The sequence below is a fragment of the Adiantum capillus-veneris genome, chromosome 8, assembly GCF_014529385.1.
Source record: "Adiantum capillus-veneris isolate H3 chromosome 8, ASM1452938v2, whole genome shotgun sequence".
NCBI lineage: Eukaryota > Viridiplantae > Streptophyta > Polypodiopsida > Polypodiales > Pteridaceae > Adiantum > Adiantum capillus-veneris.
In genome coordinates this window covers 111342249-111351339 of record NC_140938.1, presented here as the reverse complement: position 1 = coordinate 111351339, position 9091 = coordinate 111342249, and positions in this window count along the sequence as shown.

The window sequence follows — 9091 nt, the reverse complement described above, 5'->3', positions numbered from 1 at the left end:
TCAACCACAAGACAACTGCAACTACACCACACCTGCATGAAGATTACAAGAAATCAACAAGACCTAGACCGAAGCAAAGTCAACAATGGAGAAACAAAGGTAATCAAGAGATTTAGATTCCCAAGTCTTCCAATGCTCCTAGTCAAAAGCCAAATGCCAATAGCTAGCAGAGGCCTATGTAACAACATTAAAGACTTCTATCAACAGGCCTATTTGGAAAATCAAACAAATAATGGAGTCTTCACAGTCAAAGAAGGACAACCCAACCAATGTGAATGCGAATTCAAAGATGATAAAACAGGTATGGCAAAAGAAACCTTCAATGCCAACTTGGTCCTTCAGTAATCCTCTTTTTGAGGACTCGAGCTTACTTTTACTTGAAGAAATGTTTGTAGTAAGCTCAAGAATGTAAAAGTCAAGTCGCCAGGGTGCAAAAAACACTCTTTGTCATAGTCAAAGTCGGGCTGCTGAGCCATAAAATGAGCAAAGCATTAGTCCCAAAGCTTCAAGTCATATTAAATTATGTGCTAAGATTCATAGTTATTAGGTTATGCTCAAGCTGGAAGAGTTGAGCATATCTAAGTCGTGTCGCTCATGTTGGATGAGATGAGCATAAGAGTTGAAGTCTATTAACTTACAATTGGTGGAGTGTAGTAGAGTCCAACACTCATGCACAGTGCATAGTAAGATGAGAGCACATATCCTCGACGACAAAAACCATTCTGAAAGGGGCGCTAGCTTGCAAAGCCATGTCATATGCTTTCATAGCTACATTATCTTTCTGAATAACCCCTCATAACCCCATGCATTTCTGTGTATAAATAGGATGTCCCATCATTGGACATATGCATTAGACACTCTTTTTTGCTTCCACCTATGCACCTTGAGTGAACTACAACAGGCAAAACCAATGTTCCATCATGCTACCCTCTCATATTTGCTACCTTTTTAATTCCATATCTATCAGCAAATAATCTATTCAGTACTTTACTAATATTTCCCATGCTAATAAGTACTCCAATAATGTACGTATCCCAAAGGCACTTTTTTCTTGCTGGTTTTTTTCCCTTTGGTCATCCAGGTATTAGACCCTAATTTAGAACCTCATCATTCTACTTTCCTTGTACATACTTTTCATAAATAAACAATAGCCTCATCATTATGCTATTACAACGAACAAATGCAACATCATCTCTCACATCGGACATATTTGGACCAATGAAGATGTTGCAGCAAAGTGAACCTCATCAACAAATTCAAGGACCAATGATGACAATCAGCCCATCAACAACCAATCAAAACCTTCCCTCGCCTCCAAGGACACTTTTCAACAGTGCCCGAGGACGGGCACTAAAATAGGAAGGGGGGAATGTTAACTGAGTCAACATCAGTTAACAGAAGCTACTAAAGACCGAAGACATACAAATGCACATCGAGGATAAATGCAAAGAAGCAGTAAAGATTGGAGTTACTCATTTTCCACGTTTTCCCAAAATGGTAATGTATTGTAAATTCCCGATTTATTTCAATCCATTGAAATATTTCCAATGTGTTACGGGCTCAATGGGAGTTCCAAGTTGTAAAGAATAGGTCACTTACTGTGCCTAAGTTGCAGATTCAGTAAGTGGTGAGCCCTAAAGTCCTTAGGTGCCCGGACATTGCATATTTTTAACCTAGGTATATAAGGCAGTGTGTAAAAGAAATTAGGGTTCTTAAGTCATTTGTTGAGAGCACTCTTTGGTGAGAGCTCTTGAGGTGTGTGGCTATGGAGTTCTTGAGCTTCTCCTTGCTCATGAGACTTGATTAACACTAATCAATGATTCATTCTCTCTTACTTCTTATGATTGCCTATGATGCTTAGATTAAGTAGATCTTAACTAATTAGTGGTTAATCACTCTCTAATCTTGTGTGATTGCCCTCTTTTGCTTGTGTGTGCATGTAGGTTTGATTGGAGTGTGGTGCTTGATAGATCTATGTGTGTGTGCTTGTGATTAGTGTGTTGCATGATAGGATTAGTGTTGTGTGTGTCTTGCAATCGTAGTGTGTGTGATTGGGTTGATTGGAGGTGAAGAGAAGTGGATATGGAGATTGCCCTTCATTGCGGCTTCGCTCTTCCATAGGCCGAGAAGCTCACCTCATAGAGTTAACCATTTGTGTTGCCACGATTAGCTCACTAACCGTGTGAGTGTTTCCATGCCCTAGCCGGGTAGCTCATCCCTCTGGATTGATAATTTTGTTGGTCATTGGAGCTATTTCAACGATGAGACCCCCAACATATGAAGTGATATCTCACCTATATATGCCTTGTACTTGAGTGAAATGCTGAATTCTTTGCAAGATGAATGTCACTTTGAGTGTTATTGTACAAGAAACATTTGTCTTGCATGTATTCAAGCTCTTGCAAGAATTTGCAAATCCATAGGATATCTTTGGTTGCTTCCATGAGAGCTACATATTTTGCTTTCATGGTAGAATGTGAGACCACTTTCTATAGCTTTAAATACCAACTTTCTACCGTGCCTCCAACTGTAAAGATTTAGCTAATAGTGGTCCTTCGAGTATCTTTGTCACTTACCATATCTGCATCATCATACCCTTGCAAGAAAATGTCAATGCCTCAAAAACACAAAAAAATTGTGGTTGTCCTCTTTAGATACCTTAGTATTTACTTCACATGGTTAATCCATGAACCTACTCACAACTTGCACTGCATGTGCAATATCTCACCTTTTCCAAACCATATCATACATTAGAGAACCTATCGCTGTAGCATATGAAACTCTCATGGAACTTTAGACATGTACAATTTCTTCTCTTGTGTCTTTGGAAACATATCCTTGTTGTTTAGTTTAAAGTGACTAGCCAAAGGTGTAGAAACTAGTTTTGCATTTTGCATTGCAAACCTTTCTAGTACCTTTTTTATAAAATCCTCTTGAGATATCTTTAGTGTCTTCTTCATCATGTCTCTTGATATCTTCATACCAAGTATTCACTTTGTAGCACCTAAATTTTTCATTGAAAAAGATTTAGACAACTATTCTTTTAGGTTTTTCATGTCTTGCATGTTAGCACTTGCAATTAGCATGTCATCAACCTAAAACATTATCATGATAAACTTTCTATCTCTCAAATTCTTTGTGTACACGAAGTGATTTGAGTTGCATCTTCCAAATCCATGATCCAACATCCATCGGCTAACATCTATTGGTCGAACTTCAAGTACTACCTTTTGTTGCTTGCTTTAGACCATACAAGCTCTTTTTAATTTACAAACCATTTTCTCGTTACGCTTTTCTTCATACCCCTTCGGTTGAAGGATGTAAATATCCTCCTCCAAGTCACCATGAGGGAACATTGTGTTTATATCCATTTGCTTAAGATTTAAGTCATGAGCATCCACAAGCCTTAAGACAAGCCTAATTGAGCTTATTTTCACAACATTAGAAAATATTTCATTAAATACAATACCTTTCTTTTGAGAAAAGCCCTTTTCCACAAGCCTTGACTTGTACCTCTTCTTCTCACCTTCTTCTTCCTTCAGCTTGTAGACCCATTTGTTTTGCAATTCCCATTTACCTTTAGGCAACTCAACCAACTCGCATGTTTGGCAGCAATGTAATGCATCCATCTCTGCATGCTCTTTGTCCATTCTTCTTTGGATTTGTGCTGCATAGATTCATTGTATGACTTTGGTTCTCTAGAATCTGAGACCAAGAGATGGTTCAAGGAAGGAATAAACCTCTCTACAAGTCTACTAACTCTCGTAGATCTTTGAGGCATAGGTTGAGGTTCCTCATATGGTTGACATTATTGCAAGTTTTCACCACTTGCACTCCTTAAGTCTTCACTATCCTTAAGATCTATGTACTCAGCACGTGTACCTTTTGTCTTTTTTCTTTCCAAATAATCTTTGTGCATATTTTTCTTGTTGAAAATTACGTATCTACTCCTAAAGATTTTACCATCTTCAGGATTCCATAGGTGATACCCAAAATATGCTTCTCCATAGCCAATGAATAAACACTTTTTGGACTTTGCATCTAGCTTTGAACTTAGGCTTCTATCTATGTGCACAAAAGCCTCGCATTCAAAAACTTTCAGAAATGAATATTTCGTTGGTTTACTTGTCCATGCCTCTTTTAGAACTCCTTTATCGAGTGCCATTGAGGGTGATGGGTTGATCAAGTACACAGACGTATTTATTGCTTAAGCCCAAATCTCAAGTGATAGGCCTGCATGTATGCTTTGTGCTCGCTCCATGATTTTCCTATTCATTCTTTTAGAAACTCCATTTTGTTGAGGTGTCCTTGGGGTTTTCCTTTGCCTTCGAATGCCATTGCTAGCAGAGAATCTTTCAAAAGCTTGACTGCAATATTCACTTCCATTGTCGGATCTGATGAATTTAAGCTTAGTACCTGCTTCCTTTTCCACAATTTTTTTCCACCTTTGAAATACGGAAAACACATCAAATTTATTCTTCATTGCATAAACCCATGTTTTTCTTCTTGCATCATCTATAAAAGTTACATAGTATATACAATGAGCCACGAAGGGATGGTGTACTCGAAGGACCCCTTATATCACAATGAACAAATTCGAAATTCTTTTTCTTTTATTTCCTAATTTTAGGAATTTTACCCTCTTTTGTTTATCGTAAACACAATCTTCATATATTTCCAAGTCCACTTCCTTTAAACCTAGGGGCATTTTATATTTGCGAACTTTCATTTTTGAGCTTTTGGAATTGAAACATTATTTTTGAGGTTTTTAACATTCATATTACACTAATGATATCTTCAAATATTAGTGTGGCATGAGAAAAGTCTACATTAAATCATGCAATCCTCCAATCACAAAAAAAAATCAAATGTAACATGCATGCATGTCTTTGTTGTGGGAATGTATGCTCATGCACATCTCTTATTAGCCTAAAAAACACCATATTAGTGAGTCTAAGAGTTTCCCAATTCCCACTTTCCAAAAAAGCTTAATATTTGACCACATAGCCAAATCTTAGCCAAATTTTTGAGAGCAGGGCTGAGAAGATCTTTTCAAGTGCTACCTTGTGGAAGTCTTTTGGCCTTAAAAAAATAGTTTGAGATTTGTCCATATGGTCAAATCTTCAAGACACTGGTGATTCCCAAATTGGCTCTAAAGTCTCAAACTCTCTAATATGGTGTTAAAATGTAACTTTAAGAAAAGCATAATTTCTATTTAGTTTTGATTCAAAACCATATTCTAAAGAAAACAACATACTAAGTGCCATATGTGCATGTCAATTGACCATAAGCAATGCTGGAGGTATTAGGGCCAAGCAACCTATGTGCAGAGAAGTCTTGGCTCATCTTTATTCATGTGTGTATGTTCAAAGATCAATATTGAATGTTTTTGTGCACTACAAGGTGTAAAATGTGCATCAAAATTTTTAAATGGGTAGTATGAATGCAGGAAATGTTCCAAGAGAAACCTGTTAGCTATGACATTTGGGATTTTGACATGAAGCATTTCTCTTGTTGTGGTTTAACGAGAGATGAATGTCATGAGCAACATGTTTTGGAGATGGACACATGGTATGGCAAGGGGTCATTACAGATGGAGGGAAAAGGGGTGTAGCCTTACAGGGGTCGTTGGTCTTGTATGCCCTAGTAGTCAAGGGAGAGAAAACGCAAAACAATATTCAGCACTCTAGAAGTAGCATGTCTAGAGCTCATGTACAAATTAGTGAGAAGTCTATGTGATGTAAGTTTTCACTTTTATATTCTTATATGGAGTCTACCATAAACAAATATTACATCAATCATGCTGAGGTGTCTTAGAGGCTTAGGCAGCTACACAAGGGATACTTGGAAGCGATGTAGCGTTGGGCACTTTTTTCAGCTAATATGTACGCTAGTTGCCATGCACTTGGCAAAGAACCTAAACCTTTTGGTGAAAAAATCTAATATTTTTTTGAAATGAACTTCCAGCAGGATGTGCCCAAAGTGGTCAGGATCAATGCTTTGATGTCTTTAGATTGGATGCAGAGAGAGGGCTTCTCTCTGAACAGGGTGACTTTTATTAGCTAATTAAAAGCATGTGGCAATGTAGAAGCCATTGACTTGGGGGAATAAGTTCATGAATAGATTTCTAGACAAGGATTGATGGGAAAAAATCACCACACTTGGCAACATATGTATACCAGATATGATGTCTAATAAAATCTCAACAATTGTTCAAGGAACTACCCAATTGTTGTTACGGCATTAGCTGCACATGCGGTCCTGTGGAGGTCTAGACACTGCGGATCAGGAGTCATGCGGTATGCTTAACAGTTCTTCACGGGATATCATGGGATAGGAGTGTGTGCACCGTTCCCGATCTGCGCTGGAGCAGCAGTTGTATATGGAGGGGCATACCTGTCTTTTGATGTAACTTAACCAATCTCTATGATATTCATGGCATCCACTGTTGTAACTCTGAGTCTGGGATATACATAAATGAAGCAAGAGGTGTTTTGTGCCTATGTACTGTGTACTTCCTTCTCTTGTCATTCTATATGTTGATGTTCATATAATGTAGTTGCGGGTAATCATTCCCGTAATGCCTATTGCTCCAGTGTGGGCAATAGTCATTACATCTGGCGACCACGATGCGTGATGGATAGCTTGCGATGAATATGCATGCGCACTAGGTCGCAGGGTCCGCCTGACCCTGTGGTTCCAATTGTAGGAAGACGATGGAGGAGAGGCGGTTCAGATGAATTTGTTTTTTCTTCACCGCAGATTGAGGAATCTGTATCTCCATCACCAAGCTCGGTGCGTGGTCGGCAGCTGCGGCGAGCGAGACGCACTCCGCGCAGTCAGTCATGTCCTCCTGTCGTACGTTCACCCTCACCCTCACAGGTTGCTCCACCACAGTCTCCGGTAAGCAGTTCGGGGGTATCTCCGCCACTGTCTCCATCTCCTAGTGCTCGTAAGCTTTTCCTGGGAGGAGGAGCAACAGTTGGGCAAGGGGTGATGGCTCATCCTCAGATTAAGTATATTCGGTTTTGAGGTCTTTCGAGTGAAGACCCTGATGCACATTTGTGCCAATTCAATAAATCTTATGGATTGAATCATCCTGGGGTGGTGATTCCTCTCCATCAACAATCAGTGTTTGAATCTACACTCTCAGGGAAAGCTGCGAAATGGTTGTCCGAATACCCTAATGACCATTTCCAGACGTATGCCGACGGATCCATAGAGTTTCTACAAAGGTTTCGAATGGAAAAGACAGTCCCTCAACATTTGGAGAAGCTGTATACTGTAATGGCTAGGGCTGTAGTAGCAGGAGAGGCTTTAGAGGATACAGAATATCCAAAGAAGTCAAAGAAGAAAGACAGGAAGAAATCTCATCGGAAGTCACAGGACAGTGGTAGTGATAGTTCGGAGTCGGAATCCGCAGTATCTGATTCCTCGGACTCAGGCAACAGCGACTCGGGGAAAGAATCGGACGAGACACCGCGGAAAAAATCCCAGCGTCACGGGAAAGGTGTATCGTCCGGATCGACGGAATCGGCTGTAGTGGCTAAAAGTCTGAAGGAAATATGGTGTACCCAATGTCAGAATCCGGGCCATGCTGCTCAGGAATGTGCAATGAATCAGAAGTGGTGTGCGATTTGCACGACCAATACTCATAATAGAGTGGAATGTTATTTCAATGGCCGGGGTCGTCGGAGTCGAGGGGACTCTTCTACCTGGCAACAACCATATATAGGGCAGGGACAAGAGCCTGCTGTGGCGATGGCTCATGCTCATACATCAGAGACGCATGTGCAAGGTCAAGCAGGAGGACGGGGTCAAGGGGGAGGACGAGGTCGCGGAAGAGGTGGCCAAGATCCTAATCGCCCCAAGACATGCATTTTCTGTTTGGGGGATGGACATTGGCGATCTGAGTGTACTGAAGCTATGGAATACGATCGGAAAAAGAGGAACGCGCTGCAGGAAAACAGCCTAGTGTGGCTATGGTTCAGATTGAAGGACAGGAGGAGTCTGACCCAATGGTTTCATTAATCACGCGATCGGGTAAAAGTGTGGTTCCAACTCCCGATGTGAAAATTCCGGATTGGACGGTTCAGGAAGAAGTGCGGAAAAAGACTGTTTCTTGGTTGCCACAATCCGCACCATCAGTGAAGACAGTAGGACCATCGACATCGAATATGCCATCGACTGTGGGTCTGGAAATAAAGGAAGGGAAAGCTAGAAATAAGGATGATATTAAAGAACAGGAGGAGTGGAATTCACTTTGGAAAGAGGTTCTTATGTCACCAATTCAAGTACCTCTGGGTCCATTGCTGAATTAGTCCCGAATTTCCATAATGCATTGCTGCGACAATTGGCCACTGAGCTGCGGGAAATCGCCATTGGGAAGGTTGAAAGCGAGGATGATGATTCAGTCCCGTTGCTGGCGAATAGAATCACAGATACCCGAATTCCGGAGCTTTCAGTTCGATACCATGGCACATACATTGACAAGGTACTCTTGGATGGAGGAGCGGGGGTAAACATTATCACCCAAGCAGAGTGTGAGCGTTTTGGTCTCAGTGATTGGGAACCTGTACCCTTTGTAGTCCGCATGGCAGATCAAAGAAGAGTGCAACCAGTGGGTTTACTTTGGGGCATTGTTTTGGATGTGGCGGGCTTATCCTCTATTGTTTCCTTAGTAGTCTTGAATATTGAAGATCATAATCAAGATTATCACATTATCTTGGGAAGACCCTGGTTACGACAAGCGAGGGTAAAGCATAATTGGGAAGCAAATATGCTTGCAGTAAAGAAGGGTAAAAGAAAATTGTGGGTGATGCTGAGAACATGCCGACAACCAGTTCAGGCAGCATGGCCGGTGATAGCTGAGACAGTTAATATGGTGGAAGGATTAGAAGAGGATGAAGAGGAACAATTTCTCAAAGCTAACCCGGATTTGGTTTCTCTATACCTTGCGGATATTTCTCTGATTTCGAAAGGGAATTCGGTGGGGGTTTCAGGAACTCCAGGAGGAATAGGGGAGCAACAATAGGTGCTTCCGAGTCCTGAATCATTGGAGGACGTGATTCAGCAAGAACGAGCGTTTGAG